Here is a 13,620-nt window from a genome sequence, read left to right as displayed (position 1 = left end):
TTTTTTTTATCTATAGAATATCTAAATATATATTTATCAAAGCGACTCTTTGGTCAGAGAACTTTGGTTAACCTTGCCGGGGCAAAAAATGCCGAAAAAACTAGTATCGCCGGGCGTCTGGTGTCAAGCGATGGCGCCAAATACAGTTGATATAACTGACATTGATTAAATATATAAATGTGGGGGTCACGTGGGTGACTGAACCCGTAACTCACTCTATATAATCTAAAACAACTAGGTAAATTTAATACAAACCTTAACGATAAGGTTCAATATGATATTTCATCTTTTAATCTAAAAAAAAAAGATATTTCACATTTATTTCTTTTTATTCAATCTCAGGTAAAAAGTATCATTTTGCAATATTTTATTGCAGTGTTATTGGTTCTAGTTAAAGGTACTTCCAAACAAAAATCTATTATTTTCAAAATTTGGAACATATTCGAATTTGAATTTCAAAAACATTTTGGGAGTAATTTCGTTGATGGAACTGAATCCCTCGAGGTCCTCATGGATTGTGCCATTACCCACCTAGTGATTGGGTCGATTCCTAAACCGTTACCTACAGATACATACACCAATACTCCTTGTTTACCTAGAACAATGACCCATTCACGCATTGTTTTCTCGGGAACAATGCCGCGCCAGCAAACAGTCCCTCACTCACGAAGGTGGCGACACGAGAACAACACAACGTTTGTTTCCCGTGACACCTTCAACCAGTTACAAAAACAAACCATTTATGCTATGTAAAGAATTTACGAAAACTTTTATCGTTACTGTCATATTTATATTTGTTCTGTCCAATTTTAAGGTTTCGTTCCGTTATTTTCACAATTAAGCACGCTAGGTAAATTGTTTGACGAAAACCGGAAGTAACCACCGCCAGCCGGAGATTTCTGTCGTATGCTGTGTATACGAAAGACAATAGTTTTGTAGATTGAACATAGTTTACTTTATTTCATTAAAGTAAAAATAGTGAATGACATTAAATTAGGCATCTGCCTTATGTTTATATAATTCGTTGTACGCTCTCGTGACTGGTTCGACACAATTTGAAAGCATTTGGAACAATGCGACCCAGAATCATTGTAAACTCTCACGTTTATTGTCAGGACCAAGAATGAGAAAATTAATACCACGGTATGAATCATCGAATTAAAATTCTTTACGAACAGGTTTTACTCTAATAAAATCTAAAAACTCTGTTTGTTAATTTTAGAAGTTCCATTGATAATAACTCTAAACGGACTGTTCAAGAAATTAACATGTAACATATTAAATTTCTTTTGCTTACAAAAATCCTGTTTACATTAAAATATATTGCATCACGGGGAGATTTTATGTACAGAACTTGTTCCAATTAAGGCGATATAATCAGTCGCTTATTCAAAACACATTAGGCCTGACTCAATTTTCAATGCAATGCTTTTCTCTGAATATTTTCTTCCATAATATTCAAGACCTTTCCCGAAATAATTCTAAAGAAGATTCCGTACAAAATCTTTTTCGACCAGTCAAACAAAAATCACGAGTTTGAATCCTAGCAGAGGCATTGAAATAGATAATGACCTCTGTTACATTTTAACCTTATATATATATACATGTATAGTAATAAAAACAAATTCATAGATTTGGTAATTTCTCGCTGTGACCTAAGCCTATGATAGAAGAAATTGTTGGTCAAGTTCTCCCACATGCTTTTCTAAACTTGCATGACCTGTAAATTCTGATCAAACGTTTTGCGGACAAAGAGCAATTACTTACAGAAAGACACGAAACTTGAAAACTGACCACAACATTTGGGAATACAATAAATGTTCACGGTTTAAGCAAACAAGACCGCGATACAAACGGCTAGTAAGTCCGTGTCAACACTAACGATATACGAACATATTAAAAATATCAAATTTAAAGCCGTTCACTAAATAAAAATATCCTCACAATATATTTACACAGAGATCGGGAAATGCTTTAGCTTGGTGGTCTTATTTGAAAAAGGAGGGGTATCAATGTCGTTTTACCAGGGGTAGCACTTCAGAAACAAGTGTTAATAGATCCAGTAAATACTACATGCTATTCAACCTGGAGGAAGGGATATGATGTCAAATCCCTCACTATCAGAGACATGCCGTTCCTAGGGCACATACAGCCTATTCATAATCTGCCATTCTCACTTTCGTTTCTGTATGATAATTTGATTCTTTTTATTTCGGTTTTATTTTGTTTTTATTTTGTATTTGAATTATTCTGAAATGTAACGATATATCTATGCCTCCATACCGTCTACTATATTATATATTTCCATCTGTGTCCAGTTTTGGTCAAAGTGTGTACTGAAAGTGTTGCATATTTGGTTTGTTTTATCAAGACCTAAATGCACGTTTAGAAAAACGCCACTCCGGTACGGAGTAACTACAATATGTCGTCTGTGCTTGGTCTTTGAGAGGCCTCAACAGCGAAGTCGGTAAAGCGCAAACCCTCATGTGAAGATCCCCGGTACGTGATTTGACGTTCCCTACTCCTGATGGTTTGTAATTGTCTGTAAACTGAGAGATTGTGTTGACGTGATTGTGTCTTTGGGCAAGATACTTTACTATTATTGTTCTTGACGACATTCGGCGGGCCTCTCATATTTTGTTCAGTGAGGCATTTACCAGTTACTAAAGGAGACAGTGCCTCAAAATGACTCTGACTTTTCACGGGTAGATATTACTCGCAATATAGATTACAGTTCATAAAAAGACGTGTATTTCCAACTTTACTGTCAGGCCTTGCATGTAGGGTCATGAAGAACTGTACCTACCGTCCCATTGAATGTAGCAACTTGATTTGGAACATAATCTTTCTTCATATGTCTTCCATTGCACTGCCACAATAATAGCCTTTAGGTGAGCGGTTGCCCCTGTGAGGAAGACTTTAGACTCTGTCCCCTGACCAAGACATGCTAAAGTCTTTAAATGGTAGATTCTATTCCATAACGGTAGAGTAAAGACTGGCTTGGCTGTTGTCAGTTAAGAGTGACCGGGCGGGGTGTCGTGCTGGAAGCCTTCGGCAGTAAACTGGTGAGGCAACACTAAAATCGGGATCAGCTCCACCTTATCACACTGAGGCCCACGTTATCATACCGCAGTCACAAAAACAAACAAAAACATGTTCAGTGCACGCACTCATCTCTTATACCAAAAGGAGACCGTCCTTGAATGACCATTGTTGTGGATTGAACTTAAACTTTATAAAACCGAATTAAAACCAAACCATCCCGCTTTACTTCAAAGAATGGTAATTTTGTTTCTAAGTGTATTGATACTTTGATTAGTAATATTTTTTAAAAATCCAATTTTAACATATAGAAAATTATGTTCTGTTACTCTCCTTGATAAGCCCTTGCAATGTTTCAAAGTATTAGGTATGACTGTAATTTTAAAGCTTATATCTGTCGCAGTTTTAAACCAATATTTCACAAGAGTTGACGCTGCGAAAACTGAGTGCATTTACATAAGGTTGAGAAGTTATTCCATTAAAGATATGACTTATCGTGATCTATAGATATGCTCAGTATTCTCAAATTGATTTCCATAGTGTTAAAAAAGAATTGCATCTAGCCTTGAATTATCGTTAATTCTATCCTTTGAATAGCATGTTTTATCAGGTGCTTTCACACACTTAATTCAATTTTGTACTGTTTAAAAACGATCGATTTCACGTACCTAATGACCTTGTACACAATTTAACTTTAAATGTAGCATTGAGAATTTATCAATGAAGACTTAAATGACATTTTGCACGTTTAATACAATCTCTGTGGCGATGACATAGCAGGTTTAATACTGATTTGTCAGGTTCGTCGATTTCACGCCACCGTTTCGTAAAAAAGGGCGACTCATTAACGTTAATTAAACATTTGTCTCACTTTGAAGAATGACGTATACGGGTAATGTGTGAAGTAAATATAGCCCTAATTCATATACATGCAACTGTAAAATGTATGATGCTATATATAGGCTTAATCAAAACATAAACAACGTAAAATACGTACGTCATTTATTTCCAAACACTAAGGGAGATAACTCTCGTATGATTTTTCATGTATAGTTTTAAAACAAAAACGACGTAAATATTGCTTCTAGCATCAAACATAAAATTCTAACAATAGTTAAGGGTGTATGTACCAATGACTTTAAAGTATACATGTACTAATATCAAAATTTTAAGATGACATATATCCTTAACTCTAATACAAAACAACAACTCACAGCTGCTGTTTACATATTGTGTATAGTATAATTACATTTTTTCTACGGACTCATATGAGATCAAAAATTGGAATTTTCAATATTTTCAAATTTTGAAAGGCGATTTTATGTCTTTTACTTAAACAAAGGAAAAACAGCTAGATCTACGCATAAATTGTTTATATGCCATAAATTAAACAACATTAATTTGGAAACAGACAATGTGTTCAAATAATGTTGTTAAAAACTTAACCATACGTAAAATATTTTTGCCGATAACAAAGATAAAACAAGTACGATCCCCAGCCCCATACGGAGACAGGAATGTGACAAGGCGCTCTTCAACACAGCATTTCTAGTGATGCACCTAGCAAGGTAAGGTTGTCATGCCAGAAGACACTACCACAGGTCAAAGTTTGATTTCAAGTGCTTCCTTTATTTTATAAAGTGTTTTATATTTCGAATAAAATGTCAAATTGACACTTATGAATGTGACACCCTGGCATCAACGATAGCAAAACACGTGTTTTTATCCGGAAAGGTCGTCAGTCAGGTCACTGAGTTATATGTTTATATATATGGAAAGGTCAATTGTCGAGGTCAAATTTCAGGTAGTTATCTTCATATATTCTTTCGTGTATAAATACATTGACAGCTAAATGTATACTACTTGCACATTAGCACGCGACCCGGAGACCTTCTCACATTTAATACGTGCATAGCTAGAGATACGGTAAACACAGAGAGTCGACTGCAGGTGAAAAAAGTTAATTTGAGGCATTCTTAACGACAGATTGTCATAACAGGTGTGATGTTTCAAACTGTTCAACAAGAAAAAAATAAACAAAAAAAAAATAAATAAACACAGTTATTACATAAATTACAAATCTTTTTTTAAAAAACTAGAAAATAAACAGGGGTTCTTGGGCACTAGGAGAAAATCCCGAGTGCATGGTCGGGATTTAACGTCAATATATAATAAGGGATCTAGCGCCGGCCTTCTCGGAGAGGGGGGTGGGTCGAAGGCACTTACTACTGAACCACTTACTGATTTTGAGAGCTGGATGAAAAATAATATGTTGTCATATATTTTCCTTATGTATATATATTTCGTTCATTAGGTTTCATGTGATCAGTCCCTTTTGATTCTTTTTCCTTTGATTTTTCTATTTATAACTCCACGTGAACATGGATATAGCCGATACTGTTTCATTTGTCCCACCTAATTATATACAACTATTAGTATTTTGTTTGTTTGTTTTTTCGCCGTCCTGTAAACAGCCTGTGTCGTTTTGGTCTGGGATCTCCCTGTAGAAACTGGTAGTGGCCTCACTAAACAGCATACAAGAGGCCCGCCGCATGTTATCCAAAGAAATTAAAACTCCAATTGTCTTGTCCAAGTACACAGCCCGTCAGCACGGACTCGGTCCGGTTCTCAACTTCTCGAGAAAAACAAACCACCTCGGGAAGGGAGCGTCGAACCCATGGTAGGCCGTATTTCTCGGGGATCACAGAAACAGACCGGGTCTGTTCTGACATAGTTGTGTCCTCGGACTGGACAATATACATGTAAAGTAATAACCAACCATACACGTCATTGTTCCAATCGTTCTGGGTTGTTGAAATCAATAAATTGAAATTATTGAATATTTTAGAAAACACAACACTCAGTCTATTTAGCAGAACCTATGTATGGACTTTTGTCAAAATCAATTAAGTCATAAATAGGTGCAAAGTCATGTTACACTTGGACTCGCTTACTTGTATTTTATTAAAATTCCGCAGAAAATCGCATATAATAGTTCACCAGTTTTTTGCTCAAATTAAACCATATCCACCTAGATTTGTAACGGTTTTTTTTTTTTTTTTTTTTTTGCTTTAAATGAAAATAAAATCCCGATAAATCAAAGCTCCAGCTCAGAGTACAGAATTACCTCTTAAGAACAAGGCAACATAATAGTTAAATTCTAACACGAGTTAGCTGTACTCATCCGAATGAAAGCTCTTAAAGTTCATTTTCCGGGTGAGTCTACCTTTAGTATAGACGGACGTGTATATCGAACCGTTGTTGATTGTTTTTGAGTCCAATTTCTCGCATTCGACCGTGCTTAAGATTATGTGATAAAGATTGAATGAGACCTTCAAACAGTCTACATGTTATTTGATACTAACATCAAGGAGTTTGTCTTGACCCTCGGGTAAATATCGATTCCCCCACGCGCCAGATATTCTACAAAATTTATGTCAGCATTCCAATTCGTTCGTGAACCTAACTTCACAATGTCATTTTTTAAGGCATTTCTGTCCTTCGCAAACGCCTGTTCATCCTGTTGTCTTCGGGGATTTCTGTTAATGTGTTCCTATGTCTGTAAGAAAATAATGGAACAGCACAAAATGTTTAAATCTCTGACTTTATCAGATTTACCGCCCATTCGTTGAGTGTATTTGATATGCCATTAATCAATTTGAAATATGAGGAAACCCATCTTCACTGCATCACACTGTTGATCTAATTATAACAAAGAAAACTTTTACAACAGTCCCCATTCATACGAGAAGGATAAAACGAACTTTTGACGAGTTTCATAAATCTCTGGGATATAAGAGGCAATACGAGGGATTGTCTATCACACTACTTAGAAAACCTCCACGAATACAACATTCTATTGGATTGATACAAAATTTCGACAGACGATAGTCTCACTCTTCATTTCCTTATTTGGTGACGTTACATTTTCTATGACGTCATAAAGTTATGACGTCACAATGGAACCAAATGAACTTTCAACCAATCTAGTTACGATAAGTCATACGTGTGCTGTACTAAAAATCCATATACGCACATAAATTCATTTTTTTTTCTTCTGAATTACACTCTTTTTGTATTTAGATTCAGTTACGAAAATTAAACTTGTTCAAGTGTAACTTCGGCAGCTATCATTTAATTTCATACTCCACTAAAATAGAATTTTCAATCAGTGCATACATTATCAATATGATTTTTTCACAACACGACTGACAATGTGAATTGTGTGTCATAGTTATTAATAATATTTCATTTAGATTAATTGTTTGGCTTTCTGAGACATGATGACCTAAATTCAAATACATTATGCATAACATATGTGAATGAAGGCGGAGGCGTGATCGATGAACAGTAATCGATCTGTTTGTGATATCTGTAACTAGAGCACATGGCTCTCTTTGTAGCCCATGTGAAAGTTGTTTGATCGATGGCCACTAATGCGGTTTCGGATTTTTATATTCGGATTTCGAGAGGCTGAGATCGTGGACCGCTCTTTCAAATGTTTTGAAGGACATATGTGACGGACTCCGTATGATGTTCAAGGTTATTTCAAGTACATGTTACAAGGACATTCCCGCGCTTGCAACCCCTGGGATAATGATTTCCCCCCTACATATGTATATATCTGACACATTTTTTAACCATTTAATCCTCCTATTATCAGGTGAATTCGCTAATATTATATCTTTGGTCACTAGGGCAATATACCCTAGAACGTTTTTCATTGGCTGTGTCAGTCAGAAATAAATTGTGATGTCATAACATGGACAATGACACAACAAAATGGTCTGATCTTATCTCCGTAGATTTTTCTTCAAAACTAATAGAATTTAACTTTTCTAAATTATTTGATACAAAGCATCCAAAATTTGTTTTCATTTCATTTTGTTTTTGTAATGTTTCTCCGAAAGTTATAATTTTGTCCGCCAAAACTTGCATAAAGCAAAACTTTTAAACATGTTTCATGAAATCTCACATAAAATAAAGCCTCATGTTGGATACTATATATTAGACACGAATTTTGGAAATCATGGCATGACGTAAAAAAGAAGAAGAAAATACTCAATGTTTAATTAATTAGAAATAAAATGCATAAGTAACCCTGATAGATTAGGTATTATATATCGTTATGATTAACAATCTTTTACTGTCGTTTAAATCTCTCTCGCATTGGCACTCACTTCTATATGAAAAATGTATAATATATATGAATGTAGCCGTTGATTGACATGTGAATGAAAAACTAAATCAAAATCATAGTTGCGTAAGAAAAATTAATGTCATTGTTATATAGTAACAGTTATCAAATACTGAACTTCGTGAGAAAAGGTGTGTGAAGAAATGCTAAATTTAGGACCTTAGCATCATTGACGAGTCCTAGAAGGACGAAACAGAGTTTGATGTACAAAGTGGCTGATTTCTGTCATTTCGTTGTTTCCTTTTTGTCGTCCCGACAGGACGATAATTGCCGTCTTTTCAACTCCTTAATCATATATATTGTCATTTCACATCGACATAACAATAATTGTCGTCTTTTCGCATCGATAATTATTTTTTTCATCTCGACATAACGAAACTTATCGTTATTTCGCAACGTAAAGGCATGATGTAAATGTTATCACACGAACGTGTTTTGTTTTACTGTCTAAAGGTGGCATTTTTTTTTTCTGGGAAACTGGACTGTTCTTTCATACATCACCTATAATAAAACAGATTTGTGAAATTAGCATCTCGTTTGAACTCGAGTCTGTATCATTAAAAATGTTAATGATAAAGCCTTGACATGCTAAGATTACAAGCCTAAGGGCATTATACGTACTTTCTCTGACATAATCATGGCATAATTTTAAATTATCAACAGACAAATCAAGACATTGGTTTATAATATCAACGTAGGCATTTTAACACTATAAGTTTCCCTGTCATTTATTTATTGTCATCATTTTTACGAGCTAAGCGGTACTAAGTATTTATATACAATGTATTACTGTGCCTGGAAAGTTTAACCCCTCGTGTTTATTTAAGACTTAGAAAATATACTTATCATTGTTAGCTGCGTGTTTGTATTTGAAGAATAACTTTTATTAGAACTGGGGGTACCAGTATATTTGCATACAAGCATCTTTCAACACAATAAAAGAAATTATAAAACATACATTTTAAGTATAATTGAGTAATATTGATTTCGATCAAGCTCAACACATCATATTCAATATAACTGAAACGTTCACTTTCCGTGTGTTGAAGGGAGATAACTCCAGACATCATGGATTAGAATGTGAATTTCCCCATATTTCGACGAATAAACCTTGTACAATGTCCACGTGTGGTCAGATCACCTAACTTAATCAAGCTATATCCAGATGAGTTATAGTTTAGTGGCTACGATCGTTAACAATAAAATCAGTATTATATAACTAGTTGTTCTATAGTTTCATTAAACCGTGTTTAAGGACAGTCAACTGATACACATTGTAGCAAGTTAAAGCGATCCAAACGTTTTACTTAATAATCTTAATATCGTTGATACTAAACATACTTTTACTATTTTCCGGATTCAGGACTGCCAATTTCAACAGTTACTTTTTCTGAAATAGTTACTTATATTTTACATCGCTTTCGATTGATTGATTGATTGATTGATTGATTGATTGATTGATTGATTGATTGATTGATTGATAAAAACATTTTGTAATGGTAATATCGAAAACAAAGTTCCGTGTTTAATTCAGAATTTGTTATGACAACCTGTGATCTCTTTGATCAATAAAAACGGAATCGTAACGATAAATTGTCCACCTTGATTATGTTACAGTTCCTCTGTATTCTGTCCTTGATACACGCTATTGTTTGTGTGCCTAATGCATTGACCAACACAAAATTAATATTTTATCAAAAATCAAGTTCTAAAGTGACGCCGTCTTGTTAACTTTTTATATCACGTGCCGATACGTCACAATATAATCTGAAAATTGTTAACGTGTACTAAACCTTTAATGACGTCATACAATCTTCACTTTACGTTTTTTACGATAATGTTCTAGAAGAACGCAGTAATCAAGACAATACCGCATGAATCTTTTCACTTGTTTCGCGCAGATTGCTTAAGAGAATCCCTCAAAATTGATATATTTCGCAAGACTAACTATCCATACTCTCAATGAAAAATGTTTCAACTCATAATGGGGATATAGGTCGACCCCTCAACGTCTGGCGATAGGAAGTGTCACGGAGACGGAAATTCTGTAACTAAACAACTAATTTACAAGCTGAGAAAAAAAATTTTCCAAAAAATTTGTGAATAACACTGGTACCCCAAACAGCGTCAAGGACGAAATAGTGACGTCACGTTTCCAAACCGTAGAAATGCACAAAACTGTTCATCACTACCCCGTTTCTTGCTGTTTTTGGATGAATGGATGAATTCTAAAAAGTAATTTTAGAGTCGTCAGAATGCGAAAAAAAAAGATCCGTACATTGCTTGGTCGTGTTGTTGTCAGTATCAACAGAAAAATTAAGTAAATTAAGAAATAAACGTACTGGTATATGAATATAGATGTATCACAGATGCCCACACGTTCCCCATTTATAGGATTTGAAATTCTGCAATGATTACAATTTTAACCTAATTTCATCAAAACCTGATTCCGATCTTACATTTCAAGGAGGGAGGGCTACTTCATAGTAATCCAGCGCGTTGGGGGACCATGGTTGGCTTCATACCAACTTCAATACAAAAGGTGTGTGTACATCTCCCTACCAATAATTAACTAGCGCGGCATCACTAATGGGCCGCACATTAAATATACATTAACCCGCGAGGTTACGCACGCAAAGCCCGATACGTTGTCTATTTAGTAGAAAATTGATGTTTTTTTCAAGAGTTTAACACTTTTAAAAGGTTTTTATAAAAAATTAAAGGTTTAACTTCTGTTCAGTTTTTCTTTAATTCAATCTAAATCACCATAGGTAGGAGTTATGAAAACTATAAAAAAAAATATCCATTGAATTTTACAATTATACTGTTTCTTTAACTGAGGTTTTTGTTTTTTTTTATTTTGTTAATATAATTTCTCACAAAACTAGAGTTTTTAAGCCTGGACGATCCCTGTGTATCGTTGATACTCACAATCTAATCAGCCCAGCTATTAACACCTATAAATTATGTGCATTAATTTTTACTTAAACTTTTAAGTGTTTAAGAAAAAAAATATTCATTGATTCATTTTTTTTTCGTCGATATTTATTCTAATCATCCTATGGGATGTTAGTAATAGGATGTGCCTCTCAGTTCGTGCTGAAGATTACATTTGTTTGTTTTGATCCACCTATGTACATGTGCAGCATTCTACAGAAAGATCCCAAAACGTTATTATGGAAACATCTATTTTGCGGCTCAATTTGTTATCTATTCTGATTGTGCGGTGTATAAAACATTCCGTCTTTAATAACTTCATTGACATGCATAAAAAGCTCGCTTATCAAATTGTCAAGGAAATCTCAATCTTCGGGTTAAGATTTTTAAAGATCAGCTCTCGGTACAGCCCAGTTGAACGTCAAAAATAGAGTTTTCTTTCTTCATGACAAGAAGAGGTAGATTTTCAAAGCATAGTATTTAATTAAACTAACTAGGAATACAGCAATTAAATAAAAGTACCCAAAATGGTAACTTGCTCCTTAAAAACCTATTCCGCAACACCTAGAAACTTTTTTTTGGTATGAATTTGAAAATTCAATAAGTCGATATATGATCAATATAATGTGATTTTAGTGAACGCCAAGTACATCTGCAGTTTATAGACAGTTCTACCAAAGATCTGGTATGCTGCAGTATGGCAAACCTTGGTGACAAATGTCCGCCAGTATAATTAACCCGTGCAATCAAAAACTATTGTACAAATTACAAAATAGATAAAGAAAACAAATTACGCAGAAACAGATATTCCATAAGATCAAACTGCATCATGTTTCATTCTTCCAGGATTCTTCCTGTGTTCTAGTATTGCGTACAACCTTATGCTGTTGCATTATAAACATTTATTGGAATAGATATAAACGTTTTGATTGTGACACCAGTCAGTCCCACTTCTGTGAATATGTTCATAATACGAACGCATTTTACATGTGGGGATTTACTGCGAAATCATTAATTTTCGCGGTGATTAGTTTTTGCCTTGATATCGTTAGATATTCTATATCCATGAAATAATGTTTTCACGCATCAATAAACTGTTAACCATTGATATACCAGAAAATAGAATTGGAACGACATTGAAAAATGATGGGGAAGTTTTACGGTCGTCATAGCGATTTCATTGAGAAATATTCAATTTCTTTGTGAAATATGAAAGCGAACGTGCTTAATGATGATTAGTTTGCCTATTGGTTCCGTTGTTGTATACATTATTTCCATTTGAGAACGTGACATTACTTACTAGGATTACCCAAGACTAACATGGCGGATGTCGTCGATGAAGCAGAAGACGCTTACTCTTCCGGAACACCTAGTGTTATTGTCCTAAGTTTATTGAACTTGAGTTAATGTTATGATGATTTCCACATGTTGGCGTTGTCTTGTTTTGCACATAGGTATGGTATTATTACACTCGTCTGACTTAAGGACTATATCTGTCTTTGAAATTTATGATACTTTCGGTATCTACATACTTCTTAAACAGAAACCTTCAGATGATATGGGATAGCATAAGACCGTATGTTTCTGCGCACAGTAAAATATGTAATTTACACGAAAAGTAGACTATGTAAAGTATGATACTTAGACGTTGATACAGAACATAAATAATAATCTTTATATTTACCTTTGATACTTGCGAATAAAAAAAATCCCATTATAACATATTGCATGATACAAACCTCTTCAACAGTAAAGAGTTCATTTAAACAGTCATATTGTACCGGAAGCAGCACATATGCAGGTGGATTCATTTGAGTGTCATTGACAACGCCCACGACAACAAAAATATTTCAAGAGAACAGATTGTTAGATAAATGTTTCTATTAACTTTTGTAAATATAAAATAAAAAAGAAAAATACATGTATTCACACAGGATGAAAATGGTGACATGACTGCGTACTTGTGCTCAAGCTTAAACGCCATGAGTAATATCTGCAAATTCAGACATAAGATTTTATAACATATGAAAAAGTTATTAAGCAGACCCTGTGTCAAACTGTACCACATTTCCGATAGCATAAGAATTATTAATTTACGAATCACATTGAAATGACAACATTTTGGAAAACTACGAAATTCCAGCTTCTATACAAATACGCAGTTATACTGTTAATTTCGTTGTCTATTTTGAATGGATTGAGAACAGTTAAGTCTGCATTTGTACTTAAACCGTGATAGTGATCAGCTGTACTCTATGATTAATGACTACAGGAAAGCCGGAGAACGATTCGCTCTGCCTTTCGTATGTTAATTTAGCGGATCGAAGACATGTGTCCATGTGTATTGTAAAAATATGCAGGTTAAACTCGACTGTTGGCTGGATTGGAGGAATGTACATATGACTGTTGTAACTTTTGACAGACTAAAATGATTTTTTTTAAAA

At 34.3% G+C, this 13,620-nt stretch overlaps 1 protein-coding gene across 1 annotated transcript in view; it reads left to right on the top strand.

Moving 5' to 3' along the window:
* LOC132551311 (adipolin-like) overlaps nucleotides 1-13,620 on the top strand; it is a 51,657-nt gene that overhangs the window by 21,271 nt on the left and 16,766 nt on the right. The window lies entirely within an intron of this gene.

This window comes from Ylistrum balloti, unplaced genomic scaffold, assembly GCF_031769215.1.
Source record: "Ylistrum balloti isolate Yb309-2 unplaced genomic scaffold, AGI_CSIRO_Ybal_v1 Utg370192, whole genome shotgun sequence".
Classification (NCBI taxonomy): domain Eukaryota; kingdom Metazoa; phylum Mollusca; class Bivalvia; order Pectinida; family Pectinidae; genus Ylistrum; species Ylistrum balloti.
This window is presented reverse-complemented; position numbering and strand designations above follow the sequence as displayed.